The sequence below is a fragment of the Erinaceus europaeus genome, chromosome 1 (assembly GCF_950295315.1).
Source record: "Erinaceus europaeus chromosome 1, mEriEur2.1, whole genome shotgun sequence".
Taxonomy (NCBI): Eukaryota; Metazoa; Chordata; class Mammalia; order Eulipotyphla; family Erinaceidae; genus Erinaceus; species Erinaceus europaeus.
In genome coordinates this window covers 100,807,248-100,822,694 of record NC_080162.1, presented here as the reverse complement: position 1 = coordinate 100,822,694, position 15,447 = coordinate 100,807,248, and positions in this window count along the sequence as shown.

Below are 15,447 nucleotides of genomic sequence, written 5' to 3'. Positions count from 1 at the left end.
TGAATCTTGATATCCTTTCTGTTACTGGGAAGTTTTCTTGTATTATTTCCTCTAGAATGTTTGCTTCCCCTTCCTCTCTTTCTTCCTCTGGCAGGTCAATTATACGAATGTTACTTCTTTTGAGATCATCCCATATGTCTCTGTTGTTGTTTTCAGTGTCTCTCAATCTCTTTTTAAGCTCTTTCACCTCTTTTTTAATTTTCTCTAACTCATTCTCTGTCTAATTCTGTTTTCTGCTTCTGTTAGTCTGCTTTCCCTTGCTTCAGCTTCTTTCTTCATTACAGCTATTTCAGCTTTCAGTTCTCTAATTGCCTCAAGATAATCAGTATTTTCCTTGGAGGTCTCAACTGTTGTTTCCCTAATACTGCCATTCCTTTCCTCCAATGTTGTTTTCATTTCTGTGATTAATAAGTTTATTATTGCTTGCATACTTTTCTTATCTATGGTTACTTCTGGCTGATTTGTAGTTTCTTCTGGGCTCTTGTCTTCATTCATTGGAATAGCAGTTTTATTTGTTTTTAATCTACCCATTTTTTTATTTATGTGTTTCTCTTCTTTTTTATGCTCTGTTGTTCCTCAGTTGTTGTGTCTTGAGTACAAGTAACACTGTACTAAATACCTTTATGACAATTGTACTCACCAACCTCCGGAATTACAGTAGCAACTGAAGTAAGTATTGAAGTAATTTAATCATTACCAGTTAGCCAAACAATTTCTCCAGTCCGTGAAAAAATAGTAACCAAATCCCAGTGAAGAAAGAGAAAAGAAAGAGAGGATAGCAAGAATAGACAGTTATGCAAATCTTCTATCCAATGTATATTCTAGGAGTAACAAGAGGGGGAAGGGAACTAGAGCAGAGATACACACATAGAGAGTCCACTCCGAGTCAGATTTCTTCCCCAAAGTAATTCACAAATTCAGAAAGGCAAAGAAGAAAGAAGAAGTGTATGACAAGATTAAAAAAAAAAGAGAGAGAGAGAGACAAGAGAGAGAAAAGGGAGAAGATAAGACAAAGAGTCGTAATTAAAGAGCAGTGCAAGGAACTTCCCAAATGTGTATCAGTGAATTCAAAAAAAAACACCCTGTTTGGTGGTGTGGGGTATCCTGCTAGGAGCTGGTCCCCAGGTACTGGTTATGGGGGGGGTGGGTGGGAAGGATGTATGCTTGAAAATTAAAAGGAAGAAAAAAGAATTTTTCCCCCTACTCTAATTCTTAACCCTAATTAAGTTATAGTCATCTCCTTGTCAGCGCTATGACCCCTTATTTGCTGGCCTGCTAAAGGCAGAAAATCCTATTGTCTCCAGGGACTGTGTTTGGAGCTCAGAGGCTAGCACCTTCTCTGTCCGCCATCTTCCGGGAACCCCCCCTCCAGACTTTTTTAAAGGATTTCTCAAAAATGAAAACTAGCTCCAAGTCCTTTGATCCAATGAGAGCTATACTCAAGAAGTCTTTGGATCCGCCCTCAGGGTCGCGGTGGTCCCTGGAGACTCCCAAGAGAAAGCCCCCTGAGCTAAAGTGCTCTCTCCGGGTCCTCTGCCGGCCGCCCAGCAGTGCTCTGTAACCGGCGGAGGAGCCACCTTCCCGGGTGGAGGACAATGCCTGGTGCACTCGCCTGACCCAGGCGCCGCCTGGGAAGTCTGGAGCAGCCCGCCCGCTAGTCCGTGTCACCTTTACTCTAATTCTTAACCCAAATTAAATTATAATCACCTCTTTGGTGTCACCCCTTATTGACTGGCCTGCTAAAGGCAGAAAATCCTACCGTTGCCAGATGATGTGATCAGAGAACACGCTGTTACAGCTTCTCAGTCTGCCATCTTCCCCCCACTCCCGTCTTTTTTCCTAAAAAGTTTTTCTAAAACTGTTCTTGTCTCATCATTCTTTGTTTAGTATCCTCTATTCATTTCTTGCTCACCTTTCATACTTTAAAGTGGTCTGATATTTCTATGACTTGTGTTTCTGGTGTGTTTTACTATATATCACCTTCCTGAGACTTAAACAGTCCTTATTTCTTTCTCTGTGGCATTCCTTTCAGTAACTCTTGCAAGTCAGGTATGGTAAAACCAAGTCCTTTAATTTTCATATGTCTGGAATTGTTTTGATTTCTCCTTCATATTGGAAAGATAGTCTTACAGGACAATGTATGTGTGCCTGGAAGTTATTGTCTTTTTTTTAAAATTTATTATTTATTCCCTTTTGTTGTCCTTCTTTTATTGTTGTAGTTATGACTGATGTCGTTGTTGTTGGATAGGACAGAGAGAAATGGAGAGAGGAGGGGAAGACAGAGAGGGGGAGAGAAAGACAGACACCTGCAGACCTGCTTCACCGCCTGTGAAGCGACTCCCCTGCAGGTGGGGAGCCAGGGGCTCGAACCGGGATCCTTCTGCCGGTCCTTGTGCTTTGTGCCATGTACACTTAACCTGCTGTGCTACGGCCCGGCCCCCGGAAGTTATTGTCTTTTAAAACCTTGAGTATATCAATTTTCTTTGTTTTTATTATTGGCTTTATTTATTGGATAGAGACTGTCAGAAATCAAGAAGGAAGGGTGTGGGAGAGAGGGAGAGACAGAGAGACACCTGCAGCCCTGCTTCATCACTTACAAAGCTTTCCTCCCTTCAGGTAGGCCACTCCACTTTCTTATGGCCTCCATGGTTCCTGCAGAAAAGTCTGTTGGAAGTTTGATTATAGTGCTTTTATAAGTCACTTTCTTCTTTTATGTGGCAGCTTGTAAAATTTTTGCTTGTCCTCCACTGTTCAAGAGTGGGGTCCATTGTCCCGGAAAGTCCAGGCCATTGTTTCCATGAGGTCCAAGTGGGTTGACCCCGAACTCTCCCTTCAGGTCGAGACAAGAGTAGGTAGCCTCAGTCTCTGGAATTTATGATGGCTGGACCCCCAGACATCAGTGGCTTTCTACACATGCCACCTCCCCCCCTTCCTTCTTGAATTAAAAGCCATGGATTACTATGTGCGGTTAACCTTAAAACTGCCAGCAAACATCCTGATTACTCAGCTGCCTCCCTTTCCCCCCCCTGCTGTCCTAAAGTGCCTGCAATTTACCTCCGGAAAAATGTACATTGTAAAGCTTGTGACCAAACCTTATATGGTAACCTTTTACTTGTGATCAAACAGTCTGTTGGTTAAAATGTGACTGTGTGTTGTGTTACTCTATGTTTGGGTTAATATTTACCTCAACCTTCCCCTGAGTTATGGATATATTTACCTGATTTTTCTTTCAAAAATGAATTGTCCCACTGAGGCTTTCCCAGAGCTGACTGCCCTGTCTCTCTGTGCACTTTGCCCTTGGCACGTGGAGCTACTCCAGGACCCCAAGGTGGCTGCTCTGACCTCAGTCTCCCCAATGGCTGGGGGAGGTGGATAGGACCCAGAGTGGCAGGCCCCACACTCCACACTTGACAAGTTCACAGTGTATATCTTGGTGTATGCATATTTGGGCTTATGAGCTTAAATATCAGGGTTTCTATGGTCATGGGACCCCTTAGAATTTGGTTGAGCCCACTGCTAACACAAGGGTACAATAGTCACATACTGAGTACACCAAATGCTTCCCTGGGTTTTACTCAGGGACTTGTGGCTTCTATTTTTCTAAATAGCTGTTCCAAGTACCTATATATATTTTTAAGCTACTAGAGGATTGAGTGCTCTGTGTAGCCCCTTTAAATCTGCCTCATGGACCTGAAGTGATTGAGACTATGGTGCCCATTGGTAATATAGTGCAGCCTTTCTGGTTGACTCCTTTACTCCCTCTCCTCTGGCTGCCACTGTTCATGTATAATCACCAACCTTCAGATAATGATGTTTCTTCCTTTAACTAAAATTCCACTGCTCTCTAATGACATGAATTGATTTATTTTGTTGTAATAATTGCTTTCTGGGGAAAGAACAATTTCTTGGGACTAGGTTGCTATAGCTCTGACCTGGAAGTCAAATGAATTGTGAAGTATCTATCGATCATAAGAGAATTATTGTGTTGTGTTTTAGCTCTTGAGGAAGAAGAAAGAATAGAAAATAGACATTCTCATTCATTCTTTTAAGGAGAATGCTAAAGAAACAGACTTTTCCATTTACTTAGTCAGTTGGTACCTTTGATTACATTGAGGAAATTTTCAAATAGTCCATGTTATTTAGCACAGGGTAAGTGCAATGGGAGTGTTAAGAAAAAAAGTAAATGATTTCTCTTTTTTTTTAGGTTTTAAGTTGAACACATTTGTATAGCAAGAGTCAGGGACTCAAGTTAAGATTGTTATTCTCCCTTCTCAGCAGTTCTTAGGGATATGGAATTAATTGTTTTCCTTATATTTTATCTCAGATTTATTGGCATTGCTTACCAGGAACAATTTGTCGAGGCTGTGTCAGGGACCACTGGGAAATAAGCCACTATAAATCTGCAAGTGTTGGAGGGTAAGGTGGCCTCACTTAGCCTATATTTTCCATCTATTCCCTAGACCTGAATTATGATGGTGGGAAAGACATCCAGAATAGAGAGGATTTAGAAATCACAAGCCAGTGACTCAGTACTTTCTCATGTTTTCACAATTCAGAGCCTGGGGCTGAGAGCTGACTTTGTCACAGAGTTTACTCATCAACTTGTATATTTTTGAAAGATAGTTTGCAAAGACTTACCATTAGAACACTTGCCAATTGAATATATTTTAAATTGTATCTCTGTCCCCTCTACTGACTTCTAAGTTTATAGAGACAGACTATGACCCACATAGTCAACGACTGCCACCTCTCCAGATTCAAAGGAGGTCTCGAAACTTTACATCAGGCTCAACCTGATGCTGTTGACTGGCTACGGAAGAAGGGCAAATGTTAGAAGAAGAAGAAGAGAACAGAGAAAGAACTATTCTCCCCCTCCTCCTTCTAGGCTTAAAAACTCTACTGACTTCTAAGTTTATAGAGAACAGAGAAAGCACTATTCTTCCCCTCCCCTTTCTAGGCTTAAAATAGTGGTGAGCAAATAATGTTTCAAATTGAATCACAGTCAAATTGTTTAAGTTTCCTGTGCTTTGATGCCTTCAGATGTGAAATGGAAAATCTATACAAGTGAAATGTTTTTTGAGAATCTTAGGCAAGAAAGTCCACTCACAAATGAAATCACTTGGGCTGGGGAGACAGCATAATGGTTATGCAAAAGCCTTTCAAGCCTGAGGCTCTGAGGTCCCAGGTTCAATCCTCCATAAGCCAGACCTGAACAGTGTACTGGTATCTCTCTCTCTCTTTCTCTCTTTGTATCTTTCCCTTTGTATCTATACTTTCTCATTGAAATAATTAACTAAATAAAATATTTTAAAAAACAAATTAAATCACATAATGCATATGGTATGACAAGTGCTCAATAATTCCACCTTGAATAAATAGGAATCTGTTATAGAAAATGAGGTTCTATTACTGGCATGGGGAACAATGCAGGCTACCATCATTCCATGTCTGCTCCTTTCCTAGTAGAATGGGGTTGTACTTATTGAAAGGTTTTCTTCTTTCTTTATTTTTTTGAGTATTTATTTTGAAAATGATGTAATAGATCAGGTCACTGTATGGATGCTAAGAGGTATCTGCCAATATAAAGATTTTCTAAAAAGATAAATACTTATTTGACTTAAGATCCAGCAATTCCACTTTTAGGAATATTTTTCTTTCTCTCAATCTTTTTTTCCTTTCCTTAATTGATTATTTTTTATTTTCCATAGCACTACTCAGCTCTAGCTTACAGTGGTGTGGGGCACTGAACCAGAGACTTTGGAGTCTAAAGCATGAGAGTCTCTTTGTATAACTATTATGCTATCTACTTCCATTTCTAGGAATATATTATTTTTATTATTTTCTTATATTTTACTAATGATTTTTATTTAATATTGATTTTCAAAACTGTAAGATGATAGGGGTATAATTCCATACAGTTCCCACCACCAGAGTTCTGCATCTCATCCTTTCCATTGGCAACTGCACTAGTTCTTCCAAGGTCACTAATATAGGCTTATTATCTATCTGTCTGTCTGTCTATCTATATAATCTATATCTATATATCTATATGTATTTTGCTCATTTTTTCAATGGTTCTGCCTTTATTTCCTTTCTTGATCACCCCTACACCTATTACTACTTCCAAGTTTCTTTCCTATTTTCCTCTTCTCTCTCAGATAAGAGAAACAGCACCTGGATTCCTCTGGTCTCCAAATTCTCTCCCTTTTCATTGATGGTATCACAAAAAAAAAAAAAAGATTCCTGGATATCAATGCTTTGGGTTCTGGTGGAATGGGAGTATAGAGCCCTCTGAGTTACTTCTCCTATTGTTTACCCTTCTTGGAGTATGGACCAAAATTCCTCTTCCTCTTTTTCCTCAAGTCTATTAAAATTTTAATTACATTTTATTAGTAAGCCATATGTTTTTAAATATTGAGCTTTTTATAGTATACACAGCAATTAAACATGTGAAAACAAATCATGTAAACAAAGCGAAAAAATATATTGTATAATTAAATGCATTTACATGCTTTCATCTATACATTTTTAATGTTGTCTCTGAAAGAGTTCTGATTTACAAAACCTTAGATTATAGACTCAGGTTATACAGATTTTAAAAAAAGATTACCAGGTTGAATATAAATGTTGTATTCTTTGGGAAAAGAAAGTAAAATATATTTTTTCAATCCTATGGTAATTAAAAAATATTCTTAGTCTTAGCAAAGCTCAAATGTTTTATGCTTAATTGAATTTAAAACATAACAGGCCTTTGAAGGAAATCAACATCAATGATATTTGTAACAGTACTAGAAGAAGCATTCTTTTTCTTTTTTAATTTTTATTTATAAAAGGGAAATACTGACAAAAACCATAGGGTAAAAGGGGTACAACTCCATACAATTCCAACCACCAGAACTCAGTATCCCATCACCTTCCTTGATAGCTTTCCTATTCTTTAATCCTCTGGGAGTATGGAACCAGGGACATTATGGGGTGCAGAAGGTGGAAGGTCTGGCTTTTGTAATTGCTTCCCTGCTGAACATGGGCATTGGCAGATCGATCCATACTTCCTGCCTGTCTCTCTCATTCCCCAGTGGGGTGGGGTTCTGGGTAAGCAGGGCTCCAGGACACATTGGTGGCGTTCTCTGTTCAGGGAAGTCCAGTTGGCATCATGTTAGCATCTGGAACCTGGTGACTAAAAAAAAAGTTAACATATAGAACCAAAAAAATTATTGACTAATCATGAATTTAAAGGTTAGAAAAGTTCATATGAAGAGTTGGGGCACCTCCATTTTGGAGATAGTAGTCCTATGTTAGTTATATTCCAAAGAGCCCATGACTATAATGTTTTTCTTTCTTTCTTTCTTTCCTTCTTTCTTTCTTTCTTTCTTTCTTTCTTTCTTTCTTTCTTCCTTCCTTCCTTCCTTCCTTCCTTCTCTTTCTTTCTTTCTTTCTTTCTTTCTTTCTTTCTTTCTTTCTTTCTTTCTTTCTTTCTTATTTTTTCCTGAGGCTGACATCTGATATGCAGGTAGACCCAAGCTATTGTCTGGGGAAGATGATGTTATGGCTGGAAAAAGGACCAGAAAGCTGGATCAGGGAAGAAAGTAGCTCCCAAATATGGGAAAGGTGTATAAATATTGTTGACTGTAAATCCCATCAATTTGATGTGATCTGAGGCCCATGTTCAACTTAGGAGCCTATGCGACCTCTGCATCCCTATAGATCTGAGCTCACGTTCTTTGGTCATGAGTAGGAACATTTCAAGCTGCCCCAATTTCAGGACCCATCTTCCTCAGGTGGAAGATAGAGTATGTTGTCCAGCCTCCCTTTGGAGGATGGAACATTCTTTACTGTTGTTGATCCAAGTTGAGAGCAAGGTCCTATGGGGGCCTACAAAGGGGTCTATTGTGTTGTTCCTGATAGAGATGACTGGTAACAATGGAGAGAGGGATTTATTTGAGGTCTAGTCCCATCATGTCTGTTTGGGAATCTCAGGACTCCCTGACTAGGGCCCCTGCTGATGGGGTGGCCTAATAGTAACTAAAGAGTCATCGTTAAAGCATGCCAGTCTCTTGCCCTTATTCAGCTTTTGCAGTCCGTACTTTGATAAGGTTAGCTTTGGAGTGAGTGAGAGAAATGTAATAGGAAGTAGGTGAGGAGGGTATTTAAGTCTAAGTTGACACTGTTTCATTATGAACTTTATGGTGTCTTTTTAAGTCTTTGTACTTGTTTGCTGTATATACTGTCTCACTGCAGACTGTTGTGTACTTTTACTTTTAGGTATGTATTTTGCTCTAATTTATGTATATATGTGAACATATACCCTATCTCATGGGACCTGGCATTCTTAAGCACGTCACTAAAGACTTGACTTGTGTTCAAAAGGTAGGAGTTCTGGCTTCTGTAATTGCTTCTTTGCTGGTTATAGACATTGGCAGGTCGATTCATACCCCCAGTTTATTTCTACCTTTTCCTTGTGGGGTAGGGCTCTGGAAAGGTGAGTTTCAGTACACACTGGTTAGGTCATGTGCCCAGGGAAGTTAGGATAGAATCATAGTAGCATCTGCAACTTGGTGGCTGAAAGGCAGTAAGATGGAAAGCAGGACAAAATGTTTAATAAACAGGAACCATAAATTAGGAATAGAGCAGGTGAAAGTAGGGACCTTATGATGGAAGGAACCTAGGAAGTATATTTCAGGAATATTGCTTAGGAATGTTCTTGAAGAACATACAGACACCTACATGAGAATATATATGCACACCTATATTAATTATGGGAATACTTATAATAACCAAGTTTTGGGAACAGCCAAATCTTGTTGTTGTTTCCACATCTTGTGCCCAAAGGTAGACAGGTGAATAAAGAAATTGTGATATATAGACATAATGAAATAAAGCTAGACAAAAGAAAAGATAAAATATTATGTTTTTTTTAACAGGTTGAAACTGGAGGGGGTCATGCTGTAAGTAATATGAGTCAGAAAGAGAAAGACATACACAGGACAAGCTCATATGTGAGATCCAAAGAAACAAGTCTAGACAACAAAGTTAAATATAAATAAAATATTAGTTTCTAATTCCATATCTGAAGTATTTAAGGGAAAAAGGGACCCCAAAGGTCTGTGTTAGAGGGAGACTGACACACTTTAGTGGTGGTTGTAACACAAATATTGAAGGGGTGTGACATGCAACCCTAAAAAAAGAACACTGATTATCAGAAAAATGCAAATAAAGACAACACTGAATATCACTTTATTCCTGTAAGAATATCATACATTAGAAAGGGAAATGATAACAAAAGTTGGAGAGGTGATGGGGGTACAGGAACCTTTCTACATTTCTTGTGAGAATGCAAATTAGTCCATATCCTATGGAGAGCAGTCTGGAGAATACTCCAAGTGCTATATCCAGAGTAAGCAAACATACCCATCCAAAGAGATCTGTGTACAGCTATGTTCACAGCAGCATAAATTGTAATAGCTCAAATTTGGACACAACCCAGGTGTTAAACAACAAAATAGTGGCTAAGAAATCTGTGTTGTATATACACAATACTTAAAAGGATCATGCTAAGTGAGAGAAGCCCCAAAGAGAAGGATGAATACCAGATGATTACATTTATAAGCAGAACTTAAGAATCAAGAATAGAAAGGGAAAACGGGGCCAAGCAGTGGCACACCTGGCTAAGTGCACACATTGTAGTAAGCAAGGTTGCAGGTTCAAGGTCCTTGTCCACACCTGCACGGGGGAAAACTTCACAAGCAGTGGAGCAGGGCTGCAGGTGTCTCTCTGTATTTCTCCCTTTCTGTCTTTCCCTCCTTTCTCAAGTTCTCTCTGTCTCTGTCCAATAACAAATAAAAATATTTAAAAAAGAAAAGAAAGGGAAAACACAAAGTGAAACTTGGATTGAGTTTGGTGTATTGTGCCAAAGTAAAACACTCAGGGGAAGGTGACCAGGTCGTGGCAGACCTGGTTGAGCGCACATGTTACAATATACAAGGACCTGGGTTCGAGCCCCTAGTCCCCACCTGCCGGGACTTTACAAGTGGTGAAACAGAGCTGCAGGTGTCTTTCTGTCTCACTCCCTCTCTATCAACCCCTTCCCTCTTGACTTCTTGTCTATCTCTATTCAATAAATAAATATAATAATAATAAATCTCTGGGGAGAGAGGGCAGGGAAAGTGCTAGAGGTTGGACTTTGTGTTCCTGGTGCACGATGGTGAAAGAGGACCTAAGTTAAAAGGCATCAGTGCTTTGCAGATAACCTGTCACAGAGAGATGGGAAGTTTTACCCATGTGTCAACAACTGTACTATAAGCCATTAATCCCCCAATAAAATGACAAAACCCCCATAATTTAATTGAAAATAAAATGGTGGAAGTTATAGAGTTCCACTATGTAACTGATATTGTATAATCCTCATCAGAAGCCTGAAACTTGGTGTTATTACTTCCAATATTTTCATGAAAGGACAGAGATTCAAGTAACTTTCTGAAGGCCATAGGAGTGGAAAAAAAAAAAAAGATTACTCTTTTAAGCTTTAGCTATACCATTCACCATCCAGTAGGACTCTAATGAATTAGGAAGTGAGCTTATAGTACTACATGAAAGCAATTTTTTTTGCTTCTATTTATAGTTTAAAAAGTTTTTATTATTAGTGATTTAACATTGACTTACAAAATTTATAATCTTCGAGGTATAGTTAAGTATATACATGTATATACATATGCATGTACAACACACCTCACCTACTACTTAAGTTGCTGTGCCTCCCTCTTAAAATCATTATAGTTTTTACAAAGTCTAAGAGATAGTTGGTTATTAGCTCTTTTTTTTGCAAGTTCAGTCAATATATTTATCTATAGTCCACTAATGAGTGTAACTATCTTCTTTCACCTTTTTAATTAGTTCCCTTAACATAACCACCTCCAGTTGCATCCATTTAACCCCAAATGGTATATCTTGTGAAAATAAATTTCATTTATTATCAGATTACAGATGCTATTACAGATATTTGACTGTGATTTTTTTAAATATAATTTTTATTTATAAAAGGGAAACACTGACAAAACCATAGGATAAGACGGGTACAACTATACACAATTCCCCCCACCATAACTCCATATACCATCCCCTTCCCTGATAGCCTTCCTATTTTGACTATCTTTTGATCACCAATTTAATATTTTTTGTTAATAAGGGAAATAAAGTATTCATTTCAGAACTATAATTATTCTAGTAAACAGTTTTTTTTCTTTTCTGTACCAGAGTTGATATAGATCTTGAAGAAATATTTCAAAAATTCAGTGCATTTCACTCATTTTGAGCTATGATATAATCAACATAATGAAATATATTATTCATAAAAGTATTCATGCTGGCAGTTCAAATATTGTTTTTCAGACCAACAAGATTTGAGAGAAAATACATTCCATGTTAAAAATATTTTTATATTATTGAGATTTCAAATATGTGTATAACATTCACTAAGTTAAAGTTCTAGTGCCTAGCCCATTTATATGCAAGATCATATGTTCTAGTGATGATGTGGGAAATTGAGATCTGATGATTAAGAGTTCTCCATTTACTACATATGGCATGCCTAATTAAAAATTGGGAAGGTTTTTATCCATTAAAATTCACCCACTCTCTTCCATTTCAGATGACATTGTCGCAAGTATTTCACCTTCATGCATTTATAAGTATATTTTAATTGGACCTTGTGTAGACATCAACAATATCTACTTTTGCTTATGCACAGTGCTCTAAATGCTACTTGTAAACCTTTAGAAGCAAAATTTGTATTTAGAATAATTTTGTATTTGATAAAAACCTCACCCATATTTTTTTTGCTTATAATTTTTGTCCTTTAATTATTGAGAGGAAATTATAAGACTCTTTTTCTTTTTAAAAAGATGAGATAAAGACAGCTGTTGAGGATGTTATTCAGGAAGTGGTTTTATATGGTTGAAATATGTCAGCTTTAGAGTCAGACAACCTTAATCATGTCTGTCACTTACTGGTTTCTAGTCCTTATGTAATATTCTTGCCCTCAATTTCCTTTTCCTTTTTCTACTCTATTGTTTTCTGTTGAGGACTGTATTCTGTTTCTTTGGTGGGTAACCAGCCCAGGATTTTTCTCTTCTAGAACCTCTATCTATCTGTCTATCTGTCTTTCTGTCTGTCTGTCTGTTTGTTTATTTATTTATTTATTTTTAGTGATGTTTCACTATTCAAGGCAGATTTTTTTTTCCCTCAGATAAAATGAGCTAGAGAAACTGAAAGACACTATATCATTGTAGCTTCCTCCCTCCACCCCCACCTCCCAGGAATTTTAAAAGTTATTCAGGAAAATTGAGATATGATATATAGATAGATAGATAGATGATAGATAGATAGATAGATAGATGACAGATAGATAGAATCATTAACACTTCCTTCACAGCAGTGGAGGTTTGGCCATATCTTGGGCTGTGTACTGACAAAAGCAAGTGCATTACTCAAGTGAACTATTTTGCTGGTCCTTTACTAGAACTTTTTAAGTCTTTATTTTAAATATTTTTATATTCTATTATTTTTCTATGAAAAGTCTATATAATAGATATTTAGTTATTTAGATATTTTCTCAGGTCTTCTGGTATGTGTTCAATAGAGATTTCCTGTACTTTATTTATGTAGAAAATTTCACACTCATCAGCTCTTTGAATAGTGCTTATTCCTATTCCCTAGTATTCCTAACAGGTATCTATTACAACCTCTCTTTCTGATCTTCATATATTTCAGCACTTCTTACAACTTCTATGTATGGTCATTCAGTAATACTTCTTAAATTATATCCTTTGTTCTATCATTATTGATTCTTCATTAACTATGTTGAATTTGTTTTTCCAACCCACTGGATTTCATATTTAAATTAATGTATCTTTCATTTCAAGAAGTGAAGAGTGGATGGCTTAGGGATAAAACTACCAAAACAAGAAAAGAAAAGAAAAGGTATTATGGGCGGTGGGTGGTAGAGTAGTGGGTTAAGCGCACGTGGCGCTAAGCAGCAAGGACTGGCTTAAGAATCTGGGTTCGAGCCCCTGGCCCCCCACCTGTAGAGAAGTCGCTTCACAGGCAGTGAAGCAGATCTGCAGGTGTCTATCTTTTTCTCCCCCTCTCTGTCTTCTCCTCCTCTCTCCATTTCTTTCTGTCCTATCTAACAACGACATTAATAACAACAATAGTAACTACAACAACAACAAAAAACAAGGGCAACAAAAGGGAAAATAAATAAATATAAAAAATTAAAAAAAGAAAAGGTATTATAACATACAAAAGTTTAAATGGGTAGCTTCATATAAGCACATATGGTATATTTGAAAATAAGAATAAATGAAATAGTTTATATTTAATGCCAAAGAGAATAAATTTCAAGAAAGTAAAAAGTCTAAAATTAAAAATGTTACTTATATTAATCAACACAAAATTTTAATAGACACTAAGAAAACATTTGAAAAATTTCAAGATCATTCTGGTTCAGAAAAATAAGTTTTGTAAGGCTGGAAAAATAGCTCAGTTTAATGGTGTGCTGTCTTGTGATATACATGGACCCAGGTTCAAGTCTAGTCTCCATGGCATAGAAGGAAGTTCTTTTTTTTTTTTTCTTTGTTTCTCCATCTCTCTCTAAAATGTCATCTCAGAGTAGTGAAGCCCCAAGGAGCATAAGAAAAAAAAAAGTTTAGTAAAATTGAAGTAGATAACAACTGATACAATAAAATGATCTTTAACAGAAATACTCAATGACCAGAATATTAGATTTGCTCATATTAAAACCAGGATTAGAACAAAGGTTCTGCTAATATCAGTCATTATTTAGCTTCATTTAGTAATATGAGCCAATTCAGTATTATCAAAAACAAAATACCTATAATAATACATGGTAAATAAATAAATACATGCCAATAAAAGGTAAATAAAGTCTAGAAACAGTACCAAGTGCAGTAGTTGTTTTTTTTTTTTCAAAAGTTAGAGACTAGGTAAGTTTTCATAGTAATGAATTGCATAAAAATTAAGATAATAACAAATGAATTTTTTTCTATGGAGTTAGGACATTAAACTATATGATCCAGAGTTGTTAAAAGGGATTTATTTGAATTACAACATTTCCCTATCTGTATTTTACTTGCTCTCTAGGGGGCTTATTTTGAGGCAATAAGCAAATTAAGAATAACATTAAGAGGGACCAAGGAGATACTACAGTGGCTTAAGTAACAGATTTTTATGCCCAAGGCTCATTGGTCCTATTAAAATAATAATAATTATTATTATTATATTGCCACCCGAGTTATCACTGGGGCTTGGTACTAGCATTAGGAATCCATTGTTCCTGGTGGTCATTTTTTCCTTGTTTTTTTCTTTTTCTTTCTGTTATTCTTTTTTTATTTATAAAATTAAAAATATTGGCAAGACCATAGGATAAAAGGATCACAACTCCACACAATTTCCACCACCAGAGTTCCGCACCCCCAACCTTTCCCGAAAGCCCTCCCACTCCCTATCTGTCTGGGAGCATGGAGCCAGGACCACTATGAGGTGCAGAAGGTGGAAGGTCTGGCTTCTGCAATAGGACAGAGAGAAACTGAACCGGGAGATAGGGAGAAATGTAAGCACCTGCAGACCTGCTTTGCTGCTTGTAAAGCGCTCCCCCTGCAGGTGGTATAGAATTAACAAATGTACAAGCAATGGATAAACACTAGATAAGTCAACATTTTAAATTCCAAGATGGCACTATCCCTCATTAGTAACTGCAATTATCTCTCCAGATGTGTTCAGTGAGAAAAAAAAGGACACCTATACCAATAGTGAGAAGTAATTTGAAAAGAATGGTGTCAGTTTATATATATATATATATATATATATATATATATATATATATATATATATATATACACTAACTCCTTCAAATAAAAAAACACTGACTTCTTCAACTTGAAATAAAAGTTAAATGGGAACCATTTTTAAAAGATATGGAGGGGTCAGGCAGTGGCACAGTGGGTTAAGCGCACGTGATACAAAGTGCAAGGACCTGCGTAAGGATCCCAGTTCGAGCCCCCAGCTACCCACTTGCAGGGGGGTCGCTTCACAGGCGGTGAAGCAGGTGTATATCATTCTCTCCCTCTCTCTGTCTTCCCCATTTCTCTCCATTTCTCGCTGTTCTAAAATGGGGGGCGGAGGGGAGGAAAGGACTCCAGGAACAGTGGATTTGCAATGCAGGCACCAAGACCCAGCCACTAACTGTGGAGGCAAAAGAAAAAAAACAAACATTTATTTACTTTTATAAGAGAAACATTCATATGCACAGAGGTCAGAGCATTGCTCAGTTCTGTGGTGGTTCTGGGCATTGAACAATGAAATGGGAATTTGATCAAATTTACATTTGATCAGCAGAAAAATGGTACCAAAAGGAAACCAAAATTAAGCAAA